The following is a 13,356-nucleotide window of genomic DNA, read 5'->3' as shown; positions in this document are numbered from 1 at the left end:
CACCAACACCCGTCGTGCCCTTCTGTGAGGAGGGGCCATTGGTTTTCCAGGGCTCTGTCATGCCAGGTAATGTCCCTCCACCAGGAGCCACAGGACACCTCCTCCTTCACAAGTCCTCCAGAACCTCGTGTGCTAAACGGAACAGACGTCCCTAGGGTGAGAAAGCCCCATAGCCTGGGTGGTGGGAAGTCCAGGAGATGGGGCAGAGGGGACCAACCTTGAACCACAGGGGCCACAGGGCATGGATGCAAGGGTCAGACATTCCCAAAGGGTCGATCAGCAAGGAAGGAGCCTACAGGGCTCATCCAGGGATGTGCAGGCCCGACGAGCTGGGCTGGGATTCGCCATCATCTCGGGCTGTCTCTTTACTACATCCATCCTTTCTGATCCATGTTCGGGAGCATAAGCTCTTCACAGCCTCTCTGAATGCATGAAGTCATCGATCCGACTAACCGTGCTGTGGAGATGGTTTGTCCACCCACCCAATTTGCAGAGAAGAGGACAGACCTTTCCAGGTGGTAGGACCTTTCCAGGTCCCCAGGGCATGGACGAAGCTGGGACTCATGAGGCTGAAGATCCCAAGTCTAAGTATCATTCACTGCACCCCAGTTGCCCCCTCCCAAGCCTGCCAGCTCTTCTCGCCACGCCCCCCACCCCCAGAGGGTGAGGAGCAGACCAAGAAGACCAGCAGCCATCTCTGGAATTAGCCACCCCCCACAGGCCACCCCTGACCAGCAGCCAGGCACTCAGGGCTGTGCCAAGTGGGCATCTCCATGACCATGCCCAGCAGAGTCCCTCAGACATACATGGAGCTGGGGCAGAAGGCAGGGAGCAGGTGAGAGGTTCTGGGCTCCTCTGCAGAGTGTGCAAGAGGGAAGGCAGGAGGCATTGGTGGGGGGTGGTCGGGAACTTTCTAGAAGCGTTAGGAATCTCAACTTGAAAAGAGAAAGAAAGGTAAATGGACCTTTGCCAGGCCCTTCCACAGCCCCTTGCCTGTTCTCTAGTTGCTCTGTGGTAGAGATCCTTGTGCCCTAATTACAGGCAGGGAAACTGAGCCTGAGGTGACAGACCCCAGGCACTTAGCCACTGAGAGTCCTACCCAGACCAAGCCTTGTCCAACTCTAAGTTCACAGAATCCTTCAACTCCACAAAATTTCTCAGTTCTCAAAAATATGAAGAACAACACACAAGATTTAAAAAAAAAAAAAAAAGTATGATTTAGCAATACCCAGATTATCACAAGGCAGTTGTGAGAGGTCACAACCAGAGGTTCACACAATACATGCAGCAGAGTCTGCAGGGCAACAGAACAGAGTGCAGTGTCCTGGGATGGCTTAAAGAAATGCAGGGTGTACCACCCCAGGGGCTGTTCTGCACACTAGGGTGATCAGTATTCAGAAGACAGTAATAAAATCATGTGCACAATAAGGTCATCAACATAGCATAGGAGGAAGTCATTTTTAAAAACATGTCCAACCAATATTACTGCTAGGATTAAACATTACATTTAACACTGAGCTACCTGGCAGTTGTGGCAAAAATAGAAACTGCAACAAGTTGTATGTTTCAAAAAAATGGAACATACTGGCTGGCTAAGGGAGCTATTTATTTCCCAATGCTAAGTCCTAGAAATCACTGACAGGACACCCAGGAGGATGAAATGTCCCAAATACTTGTCATCTTGGTTTTTTATGTAAACATATATGTGTATGAGATGTGAATATATTATGTCGTTACGTGTGTCTGCGTGTGCACAGAAAACACGATGAGCTCCCAGGCAGAAACCCCACGCCCAGGGATGAGATCCAGGGGAGTCCTCCCAGGTCTGGGGATGAGAGAACCAGAAGACTGGAATGCCACAACCCGGGGAGCTTGCCACCCCCATCTCGGCTGTTCCTTTTCATCCCCTTGTTGGGAACCACGGCTACATGACAATAATACTTTTGCAATCAGTGCTAGAAGAGACCATCATGTGACATCATAATGAATATCATTCTAGATGCTCATGTGGGGGAACAAAGAACCGGGGCCCTTCCAGTGTAGCCAGGGGGACTTCCACCTGGAAATCTGGGAGGAACTTGAAATTCAGACAGAGCCAGATGTCCCCTGGGCTCTCTGGCCACTCTTCCTGTTGCTCACCGTGGTGGTCCTTGACGCCCTCCTGCACGCCCACACCCAACCCCTCACAAGTCCTGGCAGTGCACTTGTTCCCCAGAGATCCCGAATCCCAGCCCTGTCACCACCTCGACTCTTCTGGTTCAGTGCAGGCCGCCATCCTCTCTCCGGGGCCCAGCTTTACTTCCTGTGTGGCCATCTGTCCTCCACATGCAGCAGAGGGCTCGTGCTGCAAGGAGGAGCTTGCTCTTCAGTTCATGCATCTTCGCCAGATCACAAGGACAGGGCAGATGGCCACACGCTGATTTTAAAACCCAACATTCCACCAGGGGCATCTTTCCAGTACCATTTAAATTGTCCCAACAACATCATTTTTTTTCTTTTTTTTTTATTTTAATTAAAAATCATAAATTTACATAGGGCAATTGTTTGATTCATTCTCTTATTTTTTCCCTTCCCCCATCCCTCCCACACTTCTTTTCCCTCTATACTGTCCTTCCTTTCTCCATTCTTACCACCCTCCTTATCCCTAACCCTAAACCTAACCCTAACCCTAAGGCTAACCCCTCATACCCCCCCTTATATGTCCTCATCTGCTTATCAGCGAGATCATTCGTCCTTTAGTGTTTTGAGATTGGCTTATCTCACTTAGCATGATATCCTCCAATTTCATCCATTTGCCTGCAAATGCCATGATTTTATCATTCTTCATGGCGGAGTAATATTCCATTCTATATATATGCCACAGTTTCTTTATCCATTCATCAACTGAAGGGCATCTAGGTTGGTTCCACAATCTGGCTATAGTGAATTGAGCAGCTATGAACATTGATGTGGCTGTATCTCTGTAGTATGCTGATTTTAAGTCCTTTGGGTATAGGCCAAGGAGTGGGATAGCTGGGTCAAATGGTGGTTCCATTCCAAGCTTTCTGAGGAATCTCCATACTGCTTTCCAGAGTGGCTGCACTAATTTGCAACCCCACCAGCATGTATGAGTGTACCTTTTTCCCCACATCCTCGCCAACACCTATTGGTGCTTGTGTTCTTGATAATCGCCATTCTAATTGGGGTGAGATGGAATCTTAGGGTAGTTTTGATTTGCATTTCTCTTATTACTAGAGATGTTGAACATTTTTTCATATATCTGTTGATGGCTTGTACATCTTCTTCTGTGAAGTGTCTGTTCATTTCCTTAGCCCATTTGTTGATTGGATTATTTGTATTCTTGGTGTAGAGTTTTTTGAGTTCTTTATAGATTCTGGAAATTAGTGCTCTATCTGAAGTATGAGTGGCAAAGATATTCTCCCACTCTGTAGGCTCTCTCTTTGCATTGCTGATAGTTTCCTTTGCTGAGAGAAAGCTATTTAGTTTGAATCTATCCCAGTTATTGATTCTTGCTTTTATTTCTTGTGCTATGGGAGTCCTGTTAAGGAAGTCTGATCCTAAGCCTACAAGGTGAAGATTTGGACCTACTTTTTCTTCTGTAAGATGCAGGGTCTCTGGTCTGATTCTGAGGTCCTTGATCCATTTTGAGTTGAGTTTTGTGCAGGGTGAGAGATAGGGGTTTAGTTTCATTCTGTTGCATATGGATTTCCAGTTTTCCCAGCACCATTTGTTGAAGAGGCTATCTTTTCTCCATTGCATATTTTTGGCACCTTTTTCTAGTATGAGAAAATTGTGTTTATTTGGGTTTGTGTCCGTGTCCTCTATTCTATACCATTGATCTACCTTTCTATTTTGGTACCAATACCATGCCGTTTTTGTTACTATTGCTTTGTAATGGAGTTGAAGATCTGGTATTGCGATACCCCTGCTTCGCTCTTTATACTGAGGATTGCTTTAGCTATTCTGGGTTTCTTATTCTTCCAGATGAATTTCATAATTGCTTGCTCTATTTCTGTAAGGTACATCATTGGGATTTTAATTGGAATTGCATTGAATCTGTATAGCACTTTTGGTAGTATGGCCATTTTGACAATATTAATTCTGCCTATCCAAGAACATGGGAGATCTTTCCATCTTCTAAGGTTTTCTTTAATTTCTTTCTTTAGTGTTCTGTAGTTCTCATTGTAGAGGTCTTTCACCTCTTTTGTGAGATTGATTCCCAAGTATTTTATTTTTTTTGATGTTATTGTGAATGGGGTAGTTTTCCTAATTTCTCTTTCTGAAGATTCATCACTTATGTATAAAAATGCGTTGGATTTATGAGCATTGATCTTGTAACCTGCTACTTTACTGAATTCACTTATGAGTTCTAAGAGTTTTCTGGTGGAATTTGCGGGTTCCTCTAAATATATAATCATGTCATCAGCGAACAGGGATAGTTTGAGTTCCTCTTTTCCAATTCGTATCCCTTTAATTTCTTTGGTTTGTCTAATTGCTCTGGCTAGATTCTCAAGAATAATATTGAATAGAAGTGGTGAAAGAGGGCATCCCTGCCTTGTTCCAGTTTTTAGGGGGAATGCTTTCAGTTTTTCACCATTTAGAATGATATTGGCCATGGGCTTAGCGTAGATGGCCTTTACAATGTTAAGAATGTTCCCACTACCCCAATTTTCTCTAGTGTTTTGAGCATGAAGGGATGCTGTATTTTATCGAATGCTTTTTCTGCGTCTATTGAAATAATCATGTGATTCTTAACTTTTAGTCTGTTGATATAGTGAATGACATTTATTGATTTCCAGATGTTGAACCAACCTTGTATCCCTGGGATAAAACCCACTTGATCGTGGTGCACTATCTTTTTAATATATTTTTGTATGCGATTTCCTAAAATTTTGTTGAGAATTTTTGCATCGATGTTCATTAAGGATATTGGTCTGAAATTTTCTTTCCTTGATGTGTCTCTGTCTGGTTTAGGTATCAGGGTGATATTGGCTTCATAGAATGAGTCTGGGAGGGTTCCCTCCTCTTCTATTTTATGGAATACTTTGAGAAGTATTGGAATGAGCTCTTCTTTAAAGGTTTTGTAGAATTCGGCTGAGAACCCATCTGGTCCCGGACTTTTCTTTGTTGGTAGGCTTTTGATGACCTCTTCTATTTCATTACTTGAAATTGATTTATTTAAGTTATGTATGTCCTCCTCGTTCAGTTTAGGTAATTCATATGTCTCTAGAACTTGTTGATGTCTTCGAGGTTTTCAGTTTTGTTGGAGTATAGATTTTCAAAATAGCTTCTAATTATGTTTTGTATTTCACTCGTGTCTGTTGTGATATTTCCTTGTTCATTCCGAATTTTAGTAATTTGAGTTTTCTCCCTCTTTCTCTTTGTTAGTGTGGCTAAGGGTTTATCAATTTTGTTTATTTTTTCAAAGAACCAACTATTTATTTTGTTAATTTTTCTGATTGTTTCTTTTGTTTCAATTTCGTTGATTTCGGCTCTGATTTTAACTATTTCCTGTCTTCTACTACTTTTGATGTTGGTCTGCTCTTCTTTTTCTAGGGCTTTGAGCTGTAGTATTAAGTCGTTTATTTGTTGATTTCTACTTCTTTTGTTGAATGCGCCCCATGAAATAAATCTTCCTCTAAGTACTGCTTTCATAGTGTCCCAGAGATTTTGATATGATGTGTCTTTGTTCTCGTTTACTTCTAAAAAATTTTTTATTTCCCTCCTGATGTCTTCTGTTATCCATTCATCATATAATAGTGTATTATTTAATCTCCAGGTATTGGAGAAGTTTCTGTTTTTATTCTGTCATTTATTTCTAATTTCAATCCATTATGATCTGATAGAGTACAAGGTAGTATCTCTATCTTCTTTATTTGCTAACAGTAGCTTTGTGGCATAAGACATGGTCTATTTTAGAGAAGGATCCATGTGCTGCTGAGAAGAAAGTGTATTCGCTCTTTGTTGGAAGGTATATTCTATATAAGTCGGTTAAGTCTAAATTGTTGATTGTGTTATTGAGATCTATGGTTTCTTTATTCAATTTTTGTTTGGAAGATCTATCCAGCGGTGAGAGAGGTGTGTTAAAATCGCCTAGTATTATTGTGTTGTGGTCTATTTGATTTCTGGAATTGAGAAGGATTTGTTTGACGTACATGGATGAGCCAATGTTCAGGGCATAGATATTTATGATTGTTATGTCTTGCTGATTTATGCTTCCCTTAAGCAGTATGTAATGTCCTTCTTTATCCCTTCTGACTAGTTTTGGCTTGAAGTCCACATTATCTGAAATGAGGATGGATACTCCAGCTTTTTTGCTGTGTCCATGTGCATGGTATGTTTTTTCCCATCCTTTCACCTTTAGTCTATGGGTATCTCTTTCTATGAGATGAGTCTCTTGCAGGCAGCAAATTGTTGGATTTTTCTTTTTAATCCATTCTGCCAGTCTATGTCTTTTTATTGATGAGTTCAGGCCATTAACGTTCAGGGTTATTATTGTGATATGATTTATATTCCCAGTCATTTGACTCATTTTTGTTTTTTGACATGATTTGGTTTCCCCTTTATTTGGCTATTCCTTTAGGCTAGTTCCTCCCGTTGCTGATTTGCATCGTTGTTTTTCATCTCTTCCTCATGGAATATTTTGCTGAGAATGTTCTGCAATGCCGGCTTTCTCTTTGTAAATTCCTTTAGCTTTTGTTTATCATGGAAGGATCTTATTTCATCGTCAAATCTGAAAGTAAGTTTTGCTGGGTATAAGATTCTTGGTTGGCATCCATTTTCTTTCAGGGCTTGGTAAATGTTTTTCCAGGCCCTTCTAGCTTTTAGGGTCTGGATTGAAAAATCTGCTGATATTCTTATTGGTTTCCCCCTGAATGTAATTTGATTCTTTTGTCTCGCTGCCTTTAAAATTCTGTCTTTATTTTGTATGTTAGGTATTTTCATAATAATGTGCCTTGGTGTGCGTCTGTTGTAATTTTGTATATTTGAAGTCCTATAAGCCTCTTGTACTTGGTTTTCCATTTCATTCTTCAGATTTGGGAAATTTTCTGATATTATTTCATTGAATAGATTGTTCATTCCTTTGGTTTGTTTCTCTAAGCCTTCCTCAATCCCAATAATTCTTAAATTTGGCCTTTTCATGATATCCCATAATTCTTGTAGATACTGTTCATGATTTCTTACCATCTTTTCTGTTTGGTCAACTTTGTTTTCAAGATTAAATATTTTGTCTTCAATATCTGAGGTTCTGTCTTCCAGCTGTTCTATCCTATTGGTTATGCTTTCTATGGAGTTTTTAACTTGGTTTATTGTTTCCTTCATTTCAAGGATTTCTGTTTGGTTTTTCTTCAATATCTCTAACTCTTTATTGAAATGATCTCTTGCTTCCCGTATTTGCTCCTTTAACTGTTGATTGGTGCGATCATTTAATGCCTGCATTTGCTCTTTCATCTCCTCGTTTGCTTCCCTGATTGTTTTAATTATGTACATTCTGAACTCCCTTTCTGACATTTCTTCTGCTGTCCTGTCATTGGGTTTTATTGATATAGTATCTAGGTTTGTTTGGGACATTTTCTTCCCTTGTTTTCTCATATTGGTCAGATGTCAGTGGGACTTTGTGATATTGCAGAATTCTTCTATTGGCTTATAGTGTCCCTGTAGATTTCCAGTGTATCACCTTCCTGCCTTCAGTAGCTTGAAGTCTTGGAGTAACTTGATAATGCAGTGCTTCCAAGGAAAGCTGCCCCTAGCCCGCTACTGGTTCCAGGACTTGGAGCTGGCTCTGTGTGCAAAGGCTCTCACTGGGGGGCCTGCTCTGAGAAGCTAGCCTGGAAAGGCGCTTCCCGCCGGAGGGGGCCGAGCTGCGGGCTGCTTGGGGAAGTCCCTGGCTGCCCTGTCCTGGTCCCTGAAGCTACCTGCGGGCAGGAACTCGCCGCCCTGGTTCAGGGACTTGAAGCTTGGTTCTGTGCAGAAAGGCTCTCACTGGGGGGCCTGCTCCGAGATGCTGGAGAATCTGGCCCTGTGGGAGGAGCCCACCACCGAAGTACACAGAGCTGCCTGGGGAAGACTCTAGCTGCCCTGTCCTACTCTAATAAGCCACCCGAATCCAGGCCTGCCACCCAGGCAGCGCTTCACTGGGTGGGGGAGACTCACCCTATGGCTCTGTTTTAGTCCGAGTCTCTCAATGCCTCCCCTTCTTGAATCCTGGGTTCTGGTGCGACTGGAGATGCAGTCACCCTCTAGTCCGCCATCTTGGATCGTCCAACAACATCATTTTTGATGACTGCCTAAGGTTCCGTTGAATGGATAGCCCATCGCTTCCTTCTTATCTAATCCTGTTATGAGACATTTTCTCTACAGTTCTTGCTTTTGAAAACCATTGGAGTGAATGTCTCTCTGGCTAAGTCTTTGGCCAGATTTTAGCTTCCTTAGGATGATTTTCCAGAAGAGGAATTATTTCAAAGATTAGACAAAAACAACATGCCAGCTTACATTGCAATGAGTGCCAGGCGGCTGGAAAGAGAAAGCACTTCCACATCATCCAGGGCGAGTCTACCCAGGGGCTTAAGGAATCCTGGAAAGTCATTTGAGGTGGAGCAAATGGTTCCCAGAGAAGCAGATCCGGGGAGTACCCCGAAAGCCTGAGCAACACACCATCTTCCCGACTACTTCCAGTTGCGAAGGTGGTCGGACTAACTTCTTGCAACTCTGAACAAGCTGGTAGTAGCACCTTTCTGGAAAGACTGTCCCCCGGCACCTGCACCTGGTGCACATCCACACAGTGAGCTGGGTCATTTAGAATCACAGCAGATGAGCAGTTTCTATCCTTTTGAAAGTTCACATTCTCTCACGTACAGTTTTCCTATTACTACCAGACTCTCCAACCCCCTCCTCTAGAAGAATGGAAATATTCTATAATAATAAGTTCTTTCATTCTTTCATTCTTTCATTGTTGAACACAGGGGCTGCTCCCAATGACATCACCAATGTCATTCACTGCCTGAGTAATATGCAGCGTGTTTTTGTGTCTGTTTCCTTCTTTCTCTTTGGCTACCAGGAAGCATAGATTCAGACATGTTCAGCCTTATCTAGTTTTAACTTTTCCATGGGGACAGACATTTTACTTTATCTTTTAATCTCTCTGGTCCTGACGCTTTGTTGCTTATTTATGTTTTATTACACTTCCTCTTGGCGTACATTTGTAGGCACTCAGCTTTTCCTCTCTCTAGGAATTGCTAATTAGTATCCTTAGTATAGCTTTCAAGAATAACATCACCAGACCAAACACTCAGAATATCATTTGGGCCCCATTACACACTATTCCAGAGCTTTCCAAAGGGAAAAGGGAAATGTGGTTGAAACCTGATACAGGTAAGAAAACTGAACCCTCAACTATATCTTCAAACACAGGCAAGAGGGCAGGGCAGGAGAGTGACTGTCACCTGCTGGCTACCTCTCGACTTCCTTCTTTCTCTCACCAACCTATTGGTGCCATAGAGTCACCTCTGTGCTGCACCACAGGACATGAATACACGCTTAGTGCAGCCTTGTTGGTGGAAAGGAGGAAGAAGCAGGGCTAGGAAAAGAGAAGGGGAGGCACCAGCCCCTGTCCCAGGGGCTCCTTGCTTTGCTGAGATGCCAGTCTTTGCAAATGGCACCCAAAGTGCATTTTGAGTCAAGAGAGCCTTGTATGGTCTGGCCCATGGGTGCAAGTCAGCATCACTATCATGTCTGGATCTGGACAGGTAAGTGGCCACCCACATCCTCCAGACAAGACCCCTGGGCTCACATCCTGGGATGTGACTGGACACTTTTTCGTTTTTAAGCATTTTATTATAAAAGATGTCAGAAACACAAATTCATTTGCATTATGGCCTTTGAGGAATAAACCATATTAGAGGGAGACAGAGTGGGCTGTGGCAGGGTGCAGTGGGACATTTTCCCCTCTGAAATAAAGGGCAGGGACGTTTCCTCCAGCCCCTGCTGCACCATGCTCCCCTGAAACAGACTAAGTCCAGATCGTCTCTTCCCTCATCACCCTCCCAGCTAAGTGGGAGTTATTCCAGGGCAGGGACTGCATTCTAGGCCTGGAAGTTGGGTGCAGTCAGTAGGAACTCCAGGAGAGTGAAGGGAATCAGAGACTAAACAGAAAGAGAGATTGTCCCATCCTGCCAACAGAAAGGTAAACTCCCGGAAGGCAGAGGTGAGTCTTTTTAGCCCTAGCTTCCCATCAGGGTCTGCAACACAGCCTTTGATAAATGTTTATTAAATGAACAAACTTGTGGGTGGAGGAATAGATGGATAGATGGATGGATGGACTGTCAGATAGATGGATGGTAAGTAGATGGATGAATGGATGGATGGATAATTGTATAAAATAAGTAGTCCAGTGGTAAAGTACAGGAGATGCTGTTCGTAGGATTTGAGAGAGGATTCCCACATTGGATGGGGTTTTACTAAAGGAATTTTAAGAATCCCAGCCAGTCAGCTCTGGGATTCTGCTTCTTGTGGGCTTGCTTGGGCTTCCCCAGCCTCCAAGTATTTTCCGGTGTCAAACACTCTGCAAGTCACACATTTTCCCCTCGTGTGTCTTCCTGGTGAATTCTTACTTGTCTTTTCAGGAAGAGCACCTAACCCTAACCCTTCCTTCTGACTGACTTGTTTCTCCCCTGCTCCTAGCCCTTTTCCCTGCCCAGCTGACCCTCTCCTATAGTCCTGTTTCATAACATGTTTCTCTCCTATGGGCAAGACCAGGCCAGAGACCTCCCTGTGTGCCCAGTTCTGACATCCAGCTGTCTTTGCTTTGGGAATTAAATTGACTTCCAAGATCAACCTTTTGTGATTTCTTTCAACCACCCTAGATGATCTGTAATCAGAATTCCATAAAACTATTTGGAAGACCTTGCAGGGCAGGCAATTGGTGTGGGCTTCACCTGCGCACAGGAAGAACTTTCAACCTCCCTGGTGGAAAGTCACATGAGATTCATTACATATCCCCGTCATATTGACAGAAATTTCTGCTCAGGGCTGGGGTGCAGCTCAGTGGTAGAGTACTCACCTAGCGTGTGCCATTCCAGTACCAAAAAGGAAAAGAAAGAGAGACAGAGAGAGAAATTCTACTCCTTAGCATTATCTCCAAAGCAGACGAAATCAGTTTCGGTTTTAACTGGACCTAAAGCTCACAGTGAGCTGTCCGACTGCCCTCAGGGATGTCCCAGGCCATGCCTGGAAAATGCAAAGATGACCGCAGAGTGGTAGAAGACTCCGAGCCACCACCAACAACCACATGGGATTTTCTGTTCTCAAGATGCATTCCCCTGATGTGTAGCCTGGAATGGAAACTCCTGCCGTCCCATCCAACCTTGTTACTCTGTGTACAGACAATGTTATCAGGGCCTATCTGCCTGCAGTACAACAGCTCCTGAACCCTTCATTTTACAGGTGGGAAAATAGGCCCAGATGAGGGCGGGGACTGACCAGAGGTCATGAAGCTATTTACCAATGAAACAGGTGAGAACTGGATCGAGTCTTCTCTTTGCCCCACTGGTAATCCCCATATTTGGCCAGGCCACTAAGTGTGAATGCCAGGGGCTCACAAGAGTTCACCTACTCATCCAAGCAACATCTGGGACTTAGTCTAAGTGTTTTTTCCTAACCGAAACGTGGAAAGTCTCTCCCAAAAGAGCATATGTTACTGTGACTATCCAATCAGAAATTAACTCTGTTATTTGCACAGCTTTTTAGGTAGAAACACAAAGGTCCAAATACCTGCGCTTAAAATCCAACTGGAGAAAAGGTAGGACTCTCCTCTCTGGGAAGTTTTATTCCTTAAGCCCTAGAAAGCAGGGCAGACCCTCTGCTGAATCACTATTGATTCCACTTCTAGGACGGGGTTCAAACCCCATTTCAATGGCAGAATGAAAACTTGTCTGGGGTGAAGACAGGACATTATATGCCACCTTGTTTCTATTGTCACCTCTGTGAGCAGAACCCACAAAGTGCCTTAGCGAGCACAGCTTCTTGCTTCCTTCTGTGCAGTCTCCTTGGGGTGCCTTGGGGTGTTGGCTGGGTGCCCAGTGAGAGCTTGCAGAAGTGGAGTGAGTGCAAGGTTCTCTGTCCTGTTAAGAGCAGGAAACAGGAAGGGAATGCTCTAGAACCTGGTGGGTCCTTAACCCCTTCACACTTAGGTGGGCTCTGGCTTTCACTCACATGGGCGAAACCTAAAGCCCCTCCTGGCCACGTGGCTGGAACCCTGCAGAACCCTGCTTTCTCCCACCCCAATTCATTGGCTGCACTGGTCAGCACCTGGAAGGCCAAGTTCAAACCACTTCATTCTGCAATACCCGACTGATTACTCCCAAAGAAAGTTTCCACAACCGTATCAACAACCAGCACAGGGAAGGGAAGGGAGAACTCCTGTGTGGTTTTGTTAAAACTCATGGATGTTCAGAGGCTTCATTTTATACACAGGAAGCCAAGAGGCCCTGCCCAAGTGTGCACAGCCATTGCGGGCAGGGACTTGTCCTCTGGTTGATTCCTGGACGGCTTGCTAGGTGTTCAGGAAAGGCTGGCCAAATTAAACTAGACCTGAGTGGCAATTCCCAGACCGGTGCTTTTTCTTTTAAGCCGTTTGTTCTTGAACTTGACTGTATCAGAGAATCACCTGGGTCACTCAAAAATGCTGGTGCCAACCTCAGCAATTCTGATGGAATTGGCCTCAGTGCTACCCCGACATGGAGATTTTTTAAAAGCTCCTGGGAAATTCCTGTGTGCAAACAGGGCACACAGCTCTAAACCACACTGCTTCCCCAGAGGAGAGAATTGCTGGTCTCTGGGCCATTGTTCCCTCCCCTCCAGGATACTGACTTAAGGGTTTGGGTCAGCAGGAAAATGGAGAAAGACCTTCGGTTCACCCTTGGAAATAAGCTGTCCACTCCCCACCTTGAAAAGACACAGAAAAGGACAAGGTTTGGAGATCAAGTTAAATGTCCAATTTATTTTTATAACTTGAAACCAGAACAAACTTGGTTTTGAACAAGCGTACAAATGAAATGGCAGACACATGCTGAACTCAACATCGTGACATTAAGGGAAAAAGAGGCCCAAAATCTTGTACAGAGAATAAAAGGAACAATAAATATTTTACTAAGCCATATTGAAATGACCTCCTGTCATCTCAACATTTTATCCATAATTAAAAAAAAAAAAAAGAGTGCCCGTTTTTTAAACAGAGCACAAATACCAAGCAATAATAAATAGTTCCAAACTTGTAGTAAAAGACAAAACCTCCAAGTAAACAACAAAAGCTCATACAATAAGTAATAGAAAAGGTAATAAAAATATTTCGCCTTGCCG

At 43.7% G+C, this 13,356-nt stretch overlaps 1 protein-coding gene across 5 annotated transcripts in view; it reads right to left on the bottom strand.

Annotated features, from left to right (window-relative positions):
• Positions 1-12,975: 12,975 nt before the first annotated feature.
• Positions 12,976-13,356, bottom strand: part of BCL11B (BCL11 transcription factor B) — a 91,501-nt gene continuing 91,120 nt past the window's right edge. For all 5 annotated transcript variants that reach the window (XM_079129490.1, XM_079129493.1, XM_079129492.1 and 2 more), the window contains one exon: positions 12,976-13,356. This exon is cut by the window's right edge and continues 6,479 nt beyond it. The gene's annotated coding sequence lies outside the window, so the exon portion shown is untranslated.

The sequence above is a fragment of the Sciurus vulgaris genome (assembly GCF_902686455.1).
Source record: "Sciurus vulgaris genome assembly, chromosome: 2".
NCBI classification, from domain to species: Eukaryota; Metazoa; Chordata; class Mammalia; order Rodentia; family Sciuridae; genus Sciurus; species Sciurus vulgaris.
Note: the sequence above shows the minus strand (reverse complement) of the source record. Positions and strands in the feature narration are given on the sequence as shown.